The sequence below is a fragment of the Scyliorhinus canicula genome, unplaced genomic scaffold (genome assembly GCF_902713615.1).
Source record: "Scyliorhinus canicula unplaced genomic scaffold, sScyCan1.1, whole genome shotgun sequence".
Taxonomy (NCBI): Eukaryota; Metazoa; Chordata; class Chondrichthyes; order Carcharhiniformes; family Scyliorhinidae; genus Scyliorhinus; species Scyliorhinus canicula.
In genome coordinates this window covers 56,200-72,239 of record NW_024055870.1, presented here as the reverse complement: position 1 = coordinate 72,239, position 16,040 = coordinate 56,200, and the positions used below count along the sequence as shown (strand labels likewise).

Below are 16,040 nucleotides of genomic sequence, written 5' to 3'. Positions count from 1 at the left end.
ATAGATAATCATTATTTACAGTGGGCCCTTGATTGTATATCATTATTTACTTTGGTCCCTGGATAAATAATCATTATTTACAGTGGTTCCTGGGTAGAATATCATTATTTACATTGGTCCCTGGGCAGTATATCAGTATTTGCAGTGGTCAATGGGCAGTATAGCATTATTTACAGTGGGACCTGGGCAGTATATCATTATTCACAGTGGTCAATGGGCAGTATATCATTATTTACAGTAGGCCCTGGATTGTATATCATTATTTACAGTGGTAACTGGGTACAATTTCAGTATTTACCGTAATCCCTGTGCAGTATATCAGTATTTACAGTGGTCAATGGGCAGTATATTATTATTTACAGAGGTCCATGGTAAAATATCATTATTTACAGTGGTACCTGGGCAGTATATCATTATTTACAGTGGTCCCTCAGTATTATATCATTATTTACAGAGGTCCTTGTGCAGTAGATCATTATTTAGAGTGGGTCAAAGGGCAGTATATCATTATTTACAGTGGTCCTTGTGCAGTATATCATTATTTACAGTGGTCTTTGTGCAGTATATCATTATTTACAGTGGGTCAAAGGGCAGTATATCATTATTTACACTGGCCCTGGATAGTATATCTTTATTTACAGCGGTAACTGGGTAGAATTTCAGTATTTACCGTAATCCCTGGGCAGTATATCAGTATTTACAGTGGTCAATGTGCAGTATATCATTATTTACAGTGGTCCCTGGGTATTATATCATTATTTACAGTGGTCCTTGTGCAGTAGGTCATTATTTACAGTGGTCCCTGGGTCGAATATCCTTATTTACAGTTGTCCCTGGGTCGTATATCATTATTTATAATGGTCACTGGGTAGCATATCATTATTTACAGTGGACCCTGTGCAGTATATCATTATTTACAGTGATCCCTGAGCACTATATCATTATTTACTGTGGAACGTGGGCAGAATATCATCATTTACAGATGTCCCTTTGTCGTATATCATTAGTTTCAGTGGTCCCAGGGCTGTATATCATTATTTACAGCTGTCCCTGGGTATTATATCATTATTTACAGTGGTCCTTGGGCAGTAGATCATTATTTCCAGTGTTCACTGGGTAGTATATCATTATTTACAGTGGACACTGGGTAGCATATCATTATTTGCAGTGGACTCTGGGTAGAATATCATTACTTACGGTGGTACCTGGGCAGTATATCATTATTAACAGTGGTCCATGCGTGGAATGACATTATTTGCAGTGGTCCCTGGGTAGTATATCATTATTTACAGTGTTCCCTGTGTAGTATATCATTATTTACGGTAATCCGTGGGCAGTGTTTCATTATTGACATTGTCCCATGGTAGCATATCATTATTTACATTGGTCCCTGGGCAGTATATGATTACTTACAGTGTTCCCTGGAAGTAAATCGTTATTTACTGTGATACCTGGGTAGAATATCATTATTTACAGTGGTCCCTATGCAGTATATCATTATTTACAGTGGTCCCTGGATAGATAATCATTATTTACTGTGGTCCCTGGGCAGTAGATGATTATTTAGAGTGGTACCTGGTCAGTATATCATTATTTACAGTGTTCCCTGGGCAGTATATCATTATTTACAGTGGTCCCTGGGCAGTGTATCATTATTTACAGTGGTCCCTGGGTAGTATATCATTATTTACAGTGGTCCCTGGGTAGTATATCATTATTTACAGTGGGCCCTGGGCAGTATATCATTATTTACAGTGGTCCCTGGGTAGTATGTCATTATTTACATTGGTCCCTGTGTAGTTATCATTATTTACAGTGTTCCCTGGGCAGTATATCATTATTTACAGTGATCCGTGGGCAGTAGTTCATTATTGACATTGTCCCAGGGTAGCATATCATTATTTACAGTGGTCCCTATGCAGTAAGTATATCATTATTTGCAGCGGTCCCTGGATAGTATATCATTATTTACAGTGTTCCCTGGGTAGAATATCATTATTTACAGTGGTCCCTGGGTATTTTATCATTATTTACAGTGGTCCCTGGGCAGTAAATCATTTTTTACAGTGGTCTCTGAGCATTATATCATTATTTACAGTGGTCCCTGGGCAGTATATTATTATTTACAGCGGGTCCTTGGCAGTATATCATTATTTACTGGGGTACCTGGGTAGTATATCATTATTTACAGTGATCTCTGGGTAGCATATCATTATTTGCAGTGGACTCTGGGTAGAATGTCATTACTTACGGTGGTACCTGGGCAGTATATCATTATTAACAGTGGTCCATGCGTAGAATGACATTATTTTCAATGTTCCCTGGGTAGTATATCAATCCTAACAGTGTTCCCTGGGTAGTATATCATTATTTACAATGGTCCCTGTGTAGGATATCATTATTTACAGTGGTCCCTGGGCAGTGTATCATTATTAACAGTGTTCACTGGGTAGAATATCATTATTTGCAGTGGTATCTGTGTAGAATATCATTATTTACATCGGTCCTTGTGTAGAATATCATAATTTTCAGTGGTCTCTGGGTAGTATATTATTATTTACAGTGGTCCCTGGGCAGTATATCATTATTTACAGTGTTCCCTGTGTAGTATATCATTATTTACAGTGATCCGTGGGCAGTATTTCATTATTGACATTGTCCCAGGGTAGCATATCATTATTTACACTGGTCCCTAGGCAGTATATCATTATTTACAGTGTTCCCTGGGAAGTAAATCGTTATTTACTGTGTTACCTGAGTAGAATATCATTATTTACAGTGATGTCTAAACCTGGTGGTCGCTAATCGTTGGGGGTTTGATTCATTCCTGGAAGGGTGAGTAATTATGTGGCAGGTCTCATTCTGAGAGAGGTGTCATTTGATTGTGCTGGGGCTGATAATCGTAAACCGAGAGTAATTATTCATGATGCTCTGCGGGGTTCTGATTGCGGTGGAGGACTGATCCTGTGAGAAAGGCGATTGGAGGTGATGTCAAATTCCGAGAGATGGATCTGAACCTGGAAGGCGAGCATTCCTTGTGATTTTCACATCCATGGATTGGAACCAACCTTGGAGACTGTGTCAATTCCAAAGAAAGCTCTGAGTCTCTATTTATCTGATCAGGGATGACATTCCATATTGGGGGCATGGGATGTTAGCCTACTTCGGCCACATGGCCTGCATGTTTGGAATATTTCATAGAATTTGTAGTGTAGAAGGAGGCCATTCGGCCCATCCAATCTGCACCTGCTCCTGGAAAGAGCACCCTACCCAAGGGTAACACCTGCACCCTATTCCCATAACCCAGTAACCCAGTAACCCCACCCAACACTAAGGGCAATTTTGGACATTAAGGGCAATTTAGCATGGCCAATCCACCTAACCTGCACATCTCGGACTGTTGGAGGAAACCGGAGCACCCGGAGGAAATCCACGCACACACGGGGAGGATGTGCAGACTCCGCACAGACGGAATCGAACCTGGGACCCTGGAGCTGTGAAGCGACTGTGCAATCCACAATGCTACCATTGTTCCATACACGGTAGGGGTCAAAACCTGTAGAGGGCCTATTTCTGGGATTGCATGCTGTGGGGATGGGGGAAAGCTGGCGATAGCCGATTCCTGAGTATTGTTTGTTTGGGCGCCGTCTCTAAAAATGCTATTGTTATTTTCCCTATCGTGGAAGACGATATGGCCACGTGACATTGGTGGTAATCCTTGGAAAATGCAGTAATCCTGCTGACGTGCATCCACTGAGGACACCAGTTCCAGCATGTGTAAATCTGATTCAGAATCCGATAATTTATTGGCGGATCGATCGCTCACCCAATGCCAAATGTTGCCGTCTTCGTGTACACTTATTTTTCCATTGTCGAAACATGACCTGTCAACGGCAAACCTGTCATACAGATGAAATCAGATTGCCAATCTCATGTATCATTTAGATGATTGAACGAGCGTTCAGCTGTACCGACAGGGCTGAGGTTGGGATATTTCCATTATGAATTCAGAACAAGGCCCAATCCAGGCGGTTTGTGAAACTCAGATTCCTTTTTGCTTGATTCAGAAAAGGACAATGTGTTATCAGTAACTAGAAATATTTCCTTTCGTCTCTGTCTTGTAGTTAATTTAATGGCAATTCTGATCCTGTCCAGGAGAAATTGTGGCCTTACCGTCTGCGTCACTCGGTACCTCATCGCCATGGCAACGGCGGATCTTCTGGTTATTATCACCGTGGTCATATTGACAAGAATGAATCATTATTATTTCCCAGTGAGTTTCCTATACATCACCCCTGTGTGCAGAGTTCACGTTGTCCTGATGGGAGCAGCCACAGATTGTTCCGTTTGGTTCACCATACCGTTTTCCTTTGATCGATTTGTGGCCATTTGTTGTGAGAAGCTGAAAACAAAATACTGCACCGGCAAAACAGCGACTATGGTTCTCGCAACAACTGGAATACTGTTATTATTAAAAAGCATTCCCTTCTACTTCACATTTCAACCTATATTCATATTCAACAATGTACCGTGGGGCTGTCAAAAGAAAGAAAGCATATATTTTGATCCTAGATGGGTTGGATTTCAGTGGGTTGACATGGTCACAAATCCGTTACTCCCATTCGGTTTAATTCTGTTGGTAAACGCTCTGACAGTCAGACACATTGTTATGGCAAGTCGGGTCCGTCAGGGACTGGTGACGCAGAGTAAGGGAAAAAATTACAGTGATCGAGAGATGGAAAGCAGAAGGAAATCTATGATTTTACTCTTCAGCATATCTGGAACCTTCATTCTTTTGTGGTCGGTCAATGTTATAAAATTCGTGTATATTAAAGTGATCGGATTATTTAATATCGGTGAATCTGCATATACATTAGAAACAGCTGCAGCAATGCTGCTCAATTTAAATTGTTGCACAAACACATTTATTTATGTGGTAACTCAGGCCAAGTTCAGAGAACAAATCAAGTTAACGCTGAAATACCCGCTCAAAGCCATTGCACACAGAGTCAACCAATCCAGGAACTCCGCCTGGTGACAGACAGCCCGATCAGCGAATCGGGAGGAACACAGAATCCCAACGATCTGCTTCAGCTGAGCAGAAATCTTGTTCCAATCACTCCAATAACCTTTCAAACAGATATAATCATCAAGTCAGTAAAGTTCAAATCAGCAAACCGTAGAATCTGAGCTGGTGAAGTAAGGACCCATCAGCCAACCAGGCAATCTAAGGGAAAGACCCGCAGAATCACTGAGGAACTGAATAGAGAGAGAAGGCTCCATGACATTGAACGGCAGTTCTGAACCACGTCACCTCCATTCAGAACACTGGCCTTTTAATGTTGACGGGGAGACGGACATGACGGTAGGAAAAGTGGCCATTTCCTGGCGAAGGAGAATCGCTTCCTGGTCTGACGCCGTCGTTGAACTTGTCTGGCGAATCCCAGCGACATTTTGTGATATCGGACAAACATTTGCCTTCCAATTTAAATCGAGATATTCGCAACTTGAAATACACGGGATAGTGGTGGGGAATCCAGGGAAGACACAACTTTAAAAAGTATTTTTGTCCAGAGTGATGTGCAGTCACATATTTCAACACATCGTCTTCTATCGATACTTCGCGAGCGAATTAAATGGAATTAAATCTGGAAGCTAAAGAAAACAGCTGCCCCGAGTTTCAAAGAGGAAAGCAAGACATGAATAATCACAACTTTCAGAAAGGCAGTACGTCCTACCTCATTTACCAGTCAGAATTATAGTTTTGATTGGATATGTGTCAATATTGTTCACATGGCAAAATGTCCCAGTCGACATCAATCTGAGAATGGTCAGTAAATCTGTATTGGATGAAGGTTCACGTATAAATATCATTCCCGCCATTCCCACTCTTAAGTATAGCTTCAAGTAATGTCATTCATGGACAAATAGAACATACGAGCAGCCGGATCCCATTCAGCCACTCGAGACTGTTCCGCCGCTTAATGAGATCATGGCCTGCAATAACCTAACTCACGTCCTTACACGAATCAATACAGGTCTGTGTACAATTGTTTAATGACTCTGCTTGCACCAGTTTTACAGGAAGTGTGTTCTAAAGATGCACGAGCTTCTGAGTGTAAAATAAATTAACGGCTCGTCTCAGTTCGAAAGGGGTAAGAAGGTCATTGTGACATCTAGTTCCTCATTGCCATGATATTGATACAGATTGTAAATAGTTGACGCCCCGTCACACTACTAACAATGGTTAGCACTGTTGCCTCACATATCAAGGTTCCTGATTCAATTCCGGAGTTTGCACATTCTCCCCGTGTTTTTCCTCCCACAGTCGAAGATGTGCAGGTTAGATGAATTGGCCAGGTGAAATTACCCCTTAGTATTCAAAAAACGTTAGTTGTGATTACTGGGAAATGGGGATATGGTGGACGTTGTGGCTGCGGTAGCGTGCTACTCTCAAGGGCCGGTGCAGAATCGATGTAGCAAAAGGTTTTCTTCCTCACTGTAAGGAGGCTATGATTCTATTCTGATCACTCTGGTACAACACAGGTTACATTTTGCAACCTGATAAAAATGTCCACTCTCTGAGCCCTGTAATCATTTAGACTTCAATCGAAGGCAAAGTGTTATCCACGAAAATGTTTTCAATTTCGTTGCTAACAGAGTTTCTCTCTTGTAAGAAATCAGACTGATTCTGGAGGAATGCCTTTAACTGGGCAAGCACCCCGTTCCACGTTAATTAATACTAACTTCTGATATTGTCATGTGAGAGCACCTTTAACAAATGGGTGTTTATAACTGGTATGCATATAAATATCTGCAGAGAGAATATCTTCAAGAAATGGGTATCTATTACTGCAGTGATGTCAGAGAGTGGGTGGAGCTGGGCTGTCTCAACTTTTTACTTTCATGTTAGGCTGTTTGCTGCAGGGTGTGTTAAAGTTTCGTTTTAAGAGCTGGATAGCTGCAGTCACAGCCAGAAGGTGTATGAATCTCTCTGTAATCTAAAGATTGTAAATAAATCCTGGTGATTTAAAACTAATAACAGTAGTGAGTTTAACCTGATGTGCTTCTGGTAAAAGGTGTTTTAAGTCTCATGGATGCTAAAAGGAAAGCTTAAATGATCACTTAGTGTTGTCTGTTTTGTATTTGAATTAATGGTTGCAAAGATGTTCACTGTGTTTTAAAAATAATAGAATAAACATTGTTTTGCTTTTAAAAAAGTTTCAATTTCTTCTGTGCCACACCTGTAGAGTGGACCGGGCGCTCTCCAGACCACAATCTATTAAAATTTGTGGGTCACATGACATCTATGGTAAACTTTGGGGTTCTGTAAACCATGGCCCATAATAATATTCACTGCCAAAGAGATGTTAGTCTAACTGGCCTGTAGTTTCTGCTCTCTGATATGCTGCCTTTTTGAATAGTGGAGGTACATTTGTAAATTTCCAGCATAATAAAACATTTTCCGATTCTCTGGAGGTGTGGATGATTAAAGACAATCATCATAGAATTTACAGTGCAGAAGGAGGCCAATCGGCCCATTGAGTCTGCACCGGCCCTTGGAAAGAGCACCCCACTCAACCATACAGCTCTTCCACCCCATCCCATTAACCCAGTAACCCCAATTAAACTTTCTGGACACTAAGGCCAATTTAGCATGGCCAATCCACCTAACCTGCACATCTTTGGACTGTGGGAGGAAACGGGAGCACCTGGATGAAACCCAAACAGACACGGGGAGAACCTGCAGACTCAACACAGACAGTGACCCAAGCTGGGAATCTAACCTGGGACCCTGGAGCTGTGAAGCAACTGTGCTAATCACTGGGCTATTGTGCTGCCCCTATAGCAATATATCAATTGTCTCACTGGATACTTACTTGAATAATTAACGATGACTCGCATCGAGACCAGTGCACCTGCCATGCTCCATCTCACACAATTTACTCAATAGCTCTCCTTTAATGGTTGTTTTCCTGTGTTGCTCTCTCCCTTCCATTTAGTTAATAATAGCTGAATGTAGGCTGCTTCTTGTATCCTCCACAGGAAAACTGGCACAAGATAAAAGTTCAGTTCATTTTCCACAGCTCACTACTTTTCTAACAGCCAACCATATTTTGTTTTTAAAATTTGGGAACATTTTCTTTGTTTTGGCTAGCTTTATCGTGAACATTAATGTACCCTTATTAATATTTCAGTCCTCCTTTGATATTGCTGTTGTATCCTGTCCGATCTTCGGGCCTGTCACCTGTCCGTCACAATTACATGTTTATTTTTTAAGTTGCATGTTATCTTTAAACAATTAATCTTTTTATAATTAAAAACAAATACTGAAAGGTTTTGAATTTAAGGGGCAATTTAGCATACACATTCCACCTATACTGTAGATATAATTGGTTGTGGGTGTGAGACTACCGCAGACACGCGGGGAATGTACAAATTCCAGAAATGCAGCATTTTTAACCACCGCGCCACTGTGATGCCTCATTTAACCGATTGAGTTAAACTGGATGTTGTATCTTTCTGCTGTTTTTTTCTGCCTTGTCATGGTGGGGCTACTCTATGCATTCAGAAATCCCCCTAAACGTGTGGCACAAAATTTTCACTGACTTATCCATCACACTAATTTTCCCATTCATTTTAACCAGCTCCGCATTCAAACCCTCACAACTCCTCTCATTTAAATTTCAAAACATCGCCTCAAACAATGTTCTTCCCCTCACAATAAAGATAAAATTGAATCAAAAAATGTTCACTGCTACCGAGTTGCCTCTTTCACTGTGAGATGTTTAATTATTTCCGACTAATGCCAGTTCCAGGTCCAGCAGAGCGCACACTCCAGTTGGATTCAGAATATAATATTCAAAGAATCTGTGACGAAGATTTTCAATGAACCGTTCTTTTAAGTCTGCCTTTACGATTCTGAATGTTACTTGTTAAATACAAGTTTCTGTCTCCATGCTTATCGCTGTGTCTTTCCCTTAAGCTTCAATTCTCTTTTACTTTATGCTGCATTCTGCACTGTGGTTATTATTTGGGGACGTTGTACCAGACACCCCCAACTGAATCATTGCCTTAATCACTTCTCATCTCCCAACAAACCATTTTCAGCTATTGGTTTTCTGAACTTAGATCATCACTCTCCAATAATAATAGCTTATTGTCACATGTGGGCATCAAATAAGTTACTGCGAAATGCCCCTTGCCGCCATATTCCGGCGCCTGTTTGGGGAGTCCGGTGTGTGAATTCAATCCATGCTGCTGGATTGTTCTGCATTACAAGCTAGCTATTTAGCCCGGTGTGCTAAACAAGGCTCCCTTCGCTGGTGATATCATCAGTAACCAGCATAACCACTCCTTAATCTTATTCCTCCTTTATTTACAGAAAACCCATCCTTCACTCTTCAATACTCAGGGCAAAATCATTACCCTCTTCCCACCATTTCTCCATCATGGCTATCGAATGTTGATTCTGTATTGCAAGTCCGCTCTCATTTCATCTGCTTTATTTCACATGTTCGGTCCATTCAGTTGCAGATATTTTATTTACATCGTTTTATACTTCTTCATAACCTGTAGTCTCTCCTGCTAATTTGACCTCCCAATTCCTTGTTTTCACGGTCAGTGTTTCATTTCTCCCAACAATACCTCCCTCCCTCTTGCCTGGTCTCTGATTTACCGCCTGATCCAAAATTCGATGGGTTGCCACCATTGTTTCGTTTTAAATCCTCACATCTCCCCTAGTTATGCGGTTCACAAGAATTCCGATCTCAACATGGTCGGCGTATACAAAGTTAGGGCGGTACAAATTACAAAATCTCCAGTCAAGTTGTCAACGCCCCACATTTCGTCATTCATTTCTCCTGGAACATTATTTGATCCAGGTACCATATCTGTAATTTCCAACAAGTCAGGGACAGTCTACCGTGCAATGATGTTGCGTGTGGTAGCTTCCGATCAGAAGGCATTACACTTTCAATTATATGTTCTGCCGGCGGGGTTGGCATTAATCCCAATCTCAGTCAAACCAGTAGCCCGGACTGAGTTGCATTGTCCCATTAGATAAAATACATATCCATGGAATAACTTATTTAAGCATGCACCAATTTGTTAATTTGTCATCAGTGACATATCTATTGTCGTTCCGAACCAACAAGTTCATTTAAACCTGGATAATGAGGAGCGGCGCAGAATCCCCAACAAGCACTTCCTCCTGCAGCTGGTAAATGCAATGGCAGACTGCCAAGAGACCCTCCAGAATCAAAGCATCACACTGTGCAGGGAGTGTATCAGGGAAAAGTTCCAACAGAGCATCTCGCGGAGTTAAAAGTGCGTCGCTCACATTTGTACACATTTCATTAGTTGTAACACACATTTCAATAGTAGTCTTTACTCGAAAACGTGTTTCTTTTTGGAAAATAAATTTACAGTACCCAATTATTATTTTTTCCAAGGGGAAATTTAGCGTAGACAATCCACCTCCGCTGCACATCTTTGGTGTGTGGGAGTGAAACCCAGGTAGACGCGGGGAGAATGCGCAAACTACACACGGACAGTGACCCACGGCTGGGATTCGAAACCGCGTTCTCAGTGCCCCATGCTGCAGTGCTAACCAGTGTGCCACGTGCCACCCCTGAAAACGTGTTTCTGATCGTTTTCAGTTACCCAGACAAAAATGTTGTGAACCATCATAAAGAGGTTTTGTTCAAATTCATGATGCCTTCCAGTGGATTCAGAGGTTAATTTTGACCAGTGTGAAATTATATGTAGCTTCCGAATTCACTTAATGTGCAGATTTATTGGTAAAGTAATATCTCTCTTCCACAATTCTGGCAAATTGTTTGCGAATAATTGCAGAGCAGTTAGTTTAACATATTTGCTCGATCAGGGAGAATGTTTCAGATTGTGATCGGCGGACCATCGAACGGTTCTGAAAATAATGTAAATTTGGTAGAAGATGAACCTTTCCATATTGATGAGAAAAATTAAAACAGCTAAACCCACTCCTACTTCCTATTATCAGTGGCAACGTTTAGAAACTGTCCAGATTTCAGTGCCAAATATCTTTCTTTTTAATTAATGTCACTGAAATTTAAACAAATTCATATCGAAAAATGTGCAACACAACAGAATAGTGCTGCACGCATCAAAGTTGACAAGCAATAACATGAACCCCAATAGCTGAAATATAACATGAAGCAAGAAACAATGCCAGTCCCTCCCACACATAGATAACTGACCAGACATTTAAAGTGCAGAATAACAGGCCACTATATACCCCCTCCCCGTGAACCTGACCTTCTCGAGGTACAGTAATTGCATTCAACCACCCAGCCATGGTGCGTCACTGGCTGGCGTCACTTGTCTCAAGGTTAACCACATCCATCACCGGGCCAGCAGCGATACGATTATCAATGCATTCATCCCGCCCCGTCCTCAACACCAGCTAGTCCCACACGACACACACAACATAGGCACGTTTTCAACTCAACCTTCAGGAGTGCCGATATGCTGCGGAAAAAAACCCGCCAAAAAACAGCAGCTTGGGAAAGAAACAGAAAATGTGCGTGTGGTGAGCAGGATCTCCAAAACACAGCTCACACTTATCTTCCACCCCTTCAAAAAATCGGCTGAACCGGACCATGGTGAGGGGCGCCCTAAACACAAACTTGATACATACATAGATACATCGATAAAGAGAAGATAGGAGCAGGAGGAGGTGTTTTGGACGTTCGAGCCTGCTCCGCCATTCATCACGATCATTGCTGATCATCCAACTGAATAGCCTAATCCTGCTTTCTCGCCATAGCCTTTGATCCCATTCTCCCAAGTGTAAAATCCGGCCGCCTCTTGAATATATTCAAAGTTTTAGCATCAACTACTGCCTGTGGTAATGAATTCCACAGGTTCAGCACTCTTTGGTTGAAGAAATGTCTCCTTATCTCTGTCTGAAATGGTTTACCCTGCATCCTCAGACTGTAACCCCTTGGTTCTGGACACACTAATCACTGGTGACATCTTCCCTGCATCTACTCTGTCTGGTCTTGTTAGAATTTTAAAAGTCTCTATGAGATCCACCCTCATTCTTCTGAACGCCAGCCAGAACAATCCCATTCTAGTCAATCTCTCCTCATATGACAGTCCCGCCATCCCTGGAATCAGTCTGGTAAACAATTGCTGCACTCCCTCGAGAGCAAAAGCATCCATCCTCAGAGAAGGAGATCAAAACTGCTCAGAATACTCCGTGTGGCTTCATCAATGCCCTGTACAAATGCAGCAACACATCCCTGCTTCCATAATCGAAACCTATTAAAATGAAGGCCAACATACCATTAGCCTTTTTTACCGCCTGTATGATTACCTTCAGCGAATGGTGCGCAAAGACAGCCACATCCCGCTGTACACTCCCTCTCCCAATTTACAACCATTCAGGTTGTAATCTGACTCCCTGTGTTTGCTTCTAAAGTGAATAATCTCACAATTATCGAAATTATACGACATCTGCCATTGATTTGCTCAGTCGTCAAACTGTCCAGATTATTCTGTAGGATCCCTGCATCCTCGTCACAATTCACCCTCCCATATAACTTGTTATCATCTGAACATTTTGAGATGTTACATTATATTCCCTCATCCAAATCATTAATAGATATTGTGAATAGCTGGCGCCCCAGCACCGACACCTCTGGTACCCTACGAGTTACTGCCTGCCAATTTGAAAATGACTCATTAATTCCTTTTCTTTGTTTTCTCTCTGCCAACCAGTTTTCCATCTACTTCAATACATTTCCTCCAATCCCATGCTCTTTAAGTTTGCACAATATTCTTGAAAGTCCAAATATTCCACATCGACCAGATCCCCCTTGTCAACTGTGCTGGTTGCATCTTCAAAGAATTCCAACAGATTTGTCAAGCATGATTTTCCCTTCATAAATCCATGCTGTTCCGCTATAAAGTCCTTGAAAATGTATTCAAGTTTTTCCCCACTACCGATGTTTGGTTTACTGGTGTATAATTCCCGGCATTCTCTCTACCTCCCTTTTTGAATATCAGGGTGTCGTGAGCTAGCCTGCAATCTGTAGGAACAGTTCCAGACTCTATAGAATTAGGTAACTTGACGACCAATGCATCCACAATTTCCTGAGCCACCTCCTTAAGCAATCTGGGATGCAGGTTCTCGGGCCCTGGTGATTTATCCGCCTTTGCTACCATCAATTTTCCCAGAACCATTTCTCCTCTAATGTCGATCTCCCTCAATGCTTCCATCTCACTAAACCTTTCATTCTCCAAAGTTTCTGGTGACTGATTTTTGTTCTCTTTTGCGAAGACAGAACCAGAACATGTATTCAATTGCTCAGCCATTTCTTTGTCACGCATTATGCATTCCCCTGTTTCTGCCTGTCGGGAGTCCATATTTCTTTTTACCAATCTCTTCCTCGTCACATATATATAGTATCTCTTAGTGTCAGTCTTCATGCTCGCTGCAAGTTTCCATTCGTACTGAACATTCTGCTTCCTAATCAATCCCTCTGTCCTTCTTTTCTGAATTCTAAACTGCTCCCAAACCACCGACTAATTTCTTGGCCAAGCTGTATGCTGCTTCTTTGCATCGGGTACTATTTCTGATTTCCTTTGTAAGCCATGGATTGGCCTGCTTACCCCATTTGGTTTTGTGCCAGACAGTAATGAACAGTTGCTGTAGTCCCCCTATGTCAAAAGATGTGCGGGTTAGGTGGTTTGGACATGCTAAATTGCCCGTAGTGTCCTAAAAAAGTAAGGTTAGGGGGGGGGGGGGGATTGTTGGGTTGCGGGTATAGGGTGGATACGTGGGTTTGAGTAGGGTGATCATTGCTCGGCACAACATCGAGGGCTGAAGGGCCTGTTCTGTGCTGTACTGTTCTATGTTCCATGTTCTATGTGTTCCTTGAATGTTTGCCATGGTCTATCCAGTTCCATTCCTTTAAGTAACTCTCCCAATCTCTCTCCCTCACGCCTCATATCTTCATAGTTCCCTTTGTCAGCATTTGTTGCAGAACTTAGGACTGTGTTCTTTCGATAAAAGAAGTTTGAGATGGGATTTAGACAGCGATATTCAAAATCCAGTGCAGAAAACACTCTCACTCCTCAAACGATCCAGCCAGAGCGCCCGCAGCATCGAAATATTTGCTTGGTTTTCAAAAAGAGAGTGGTTATCATTGGATGCTATGTCTGAGAATATGGCGGATACATTTGAATCATTCACAAAGGAAGTTCTCTGTAATTTTTGAAGCAGAATATTGGAAAGTGGTGGAGTGACTGTGTGGAAATAGCAATAGATGAATAACTCATTCGGAGACCCTGTGCAGACAGTGAGCAGAAATGGCCCCTTCCCACGTCTCGATGCTATCCTGTGGAGCTGGAGTATGTTTCCAGGCAATGTCGCAGGAGCATACATAGTGAACGGCCACAGATTAATATTCTGTTATTTATACACTGTGGGAGTCGTTAAACACGGTTGCTTAGCTGGCCAGCTTATGGTGTGGAAAGAGAACGATGGTGTGCGTTGCGGTCTGCATGGGCTGTGGAAATTCATCCAGGCCTCATATTCTCGCATGACCATGTTCTGGGTTGGAGCCCATTTCAAACTACGAGGAGATCAGTTGTATATCTTTAATTCAGAGAGATGCCGAGAATCCATCGGGCGGCATGGTAGCACAAGAGGCTAGCACAGGTGCTTCACAGCTCCAGGGTCCTAGGTTCGATACCCGTCTTGGGCCACTGCCTGTGCGGAGTCTGCACTTTCTCCCCGTGTCTGTGTGGGTTTCCTCCGGGTGCCCTGCTTTCCTCCCACAGTCCAAAGATGTGCAGGTTTGGAGGATTGGCCATGATAAATTGCCCTCAGTGGCCAAATAGGTTGGGAGGGGTTACTGGGTTGCGGGGATAGGGTGGAAGTGAGGGTTTAAGTTGGTCGGTGCAGACTCGATCGGCCGAATGTCCTCCTTCTGCACTGTGTGTTCCATGTATGCTCTATGGCTGGGCTGCAGATAATGATATTGATTCAGAACATGTTAGTTATGACATGTTTTTCAGAGGGAGGGGTGGGGGGGATGGTGGGGGATTGGGGGGGGGGGGGGGGGTGGCACGAAGCATGGGCCTGGCGGTATCTTTGTACGGAAACTGTTCATGTTTCGGGCGATCGCTTTACATCAGAACGTAATGTACATTGCCTACAGAGCACGTCCAACACTTTATTCTACCTTTTTTATGCACGGAGGATTATGTTTATTCAAAGGCGGGTGATTTTCGTGTAGAACCTCACGTATTCATAGACACCACCAGTGAGAAGAAGGGAAACTACAAATAAAAATAACTTCCGGCTGTATGGTCTTGGCAAAGGAAAGAAAGACTATTACTTTATACTTGACATTAGTTGATATATCTTTGGGTTAGTTCTATTTTTAGGCTGTATAATGATTTTAGGCCTTATTGCTGCTGAGCACTGTTGTCTGCACGATGATTGAACAGCTGATCGAGATCCTAGACTTAGAACTTTTTGGATATCTGTAATCGGGCGATGCATAATTGAATTTCGATATAATCTCAATGCAACCATGTTGGAAGGAACACATCATGCAAACGTATCATTGTAATGACATAGTGTTTTTTATTGGTTGTTATCAGGTTGGAGAGGCAGATGTGCAACCAATCAATGTACGTGACCGAAGCTTCAATTCGACAATGATATTAAGCTTTTTATCATCGTGAATTAAGATGGTATTTTCATTTGCTTATCATGCTGTAGCCTGCTCCTATTATTACATAGGGATAATGCAAAGGACGAAAATCTGTTCATTTCTCCAGCTAACGAGGAAAATAGCATGTAGCTTGATGATAGTTAAAGCATGTCTCCGCGTTGCTTTGATGTCACTGAATTGTTATTGATCAATAATCTATTAGAAATTTAAAAGCACATCATTCATTAAATGTTCGACTACGGTCATGTCCGAAACGTATATTTTTGTGTTTCACCCCAATAAATTGATGCGTCCCAGATCAGATCC

The 16,040-nt window shown here is 42.1% G+C and overlaps 1 long non-coding RNA gene across 1 annotated transcript; it reads right to left on the bottom strand.

Annotated features, from left to right (window-relative positions):
• Positions 1-2,466: 2,466 nt before the first annotated feature.
• Positions 2,467-5,176, bottom strand: LOC119961237. The gene is made up of 3 exons (XR_005459622.1): positions 4,702-5,176; positions 3,065-3,068; positions 2,467-2,476 (listed from the first exon to the last, which is right to left on the bottom strand). It is a non-coding gene; the product is annotated as an uncharacterized LOC119961237 (long non-coding RNA).
• Positions 5,177-16,040: the final 10,864 nt, after the last annotated feature.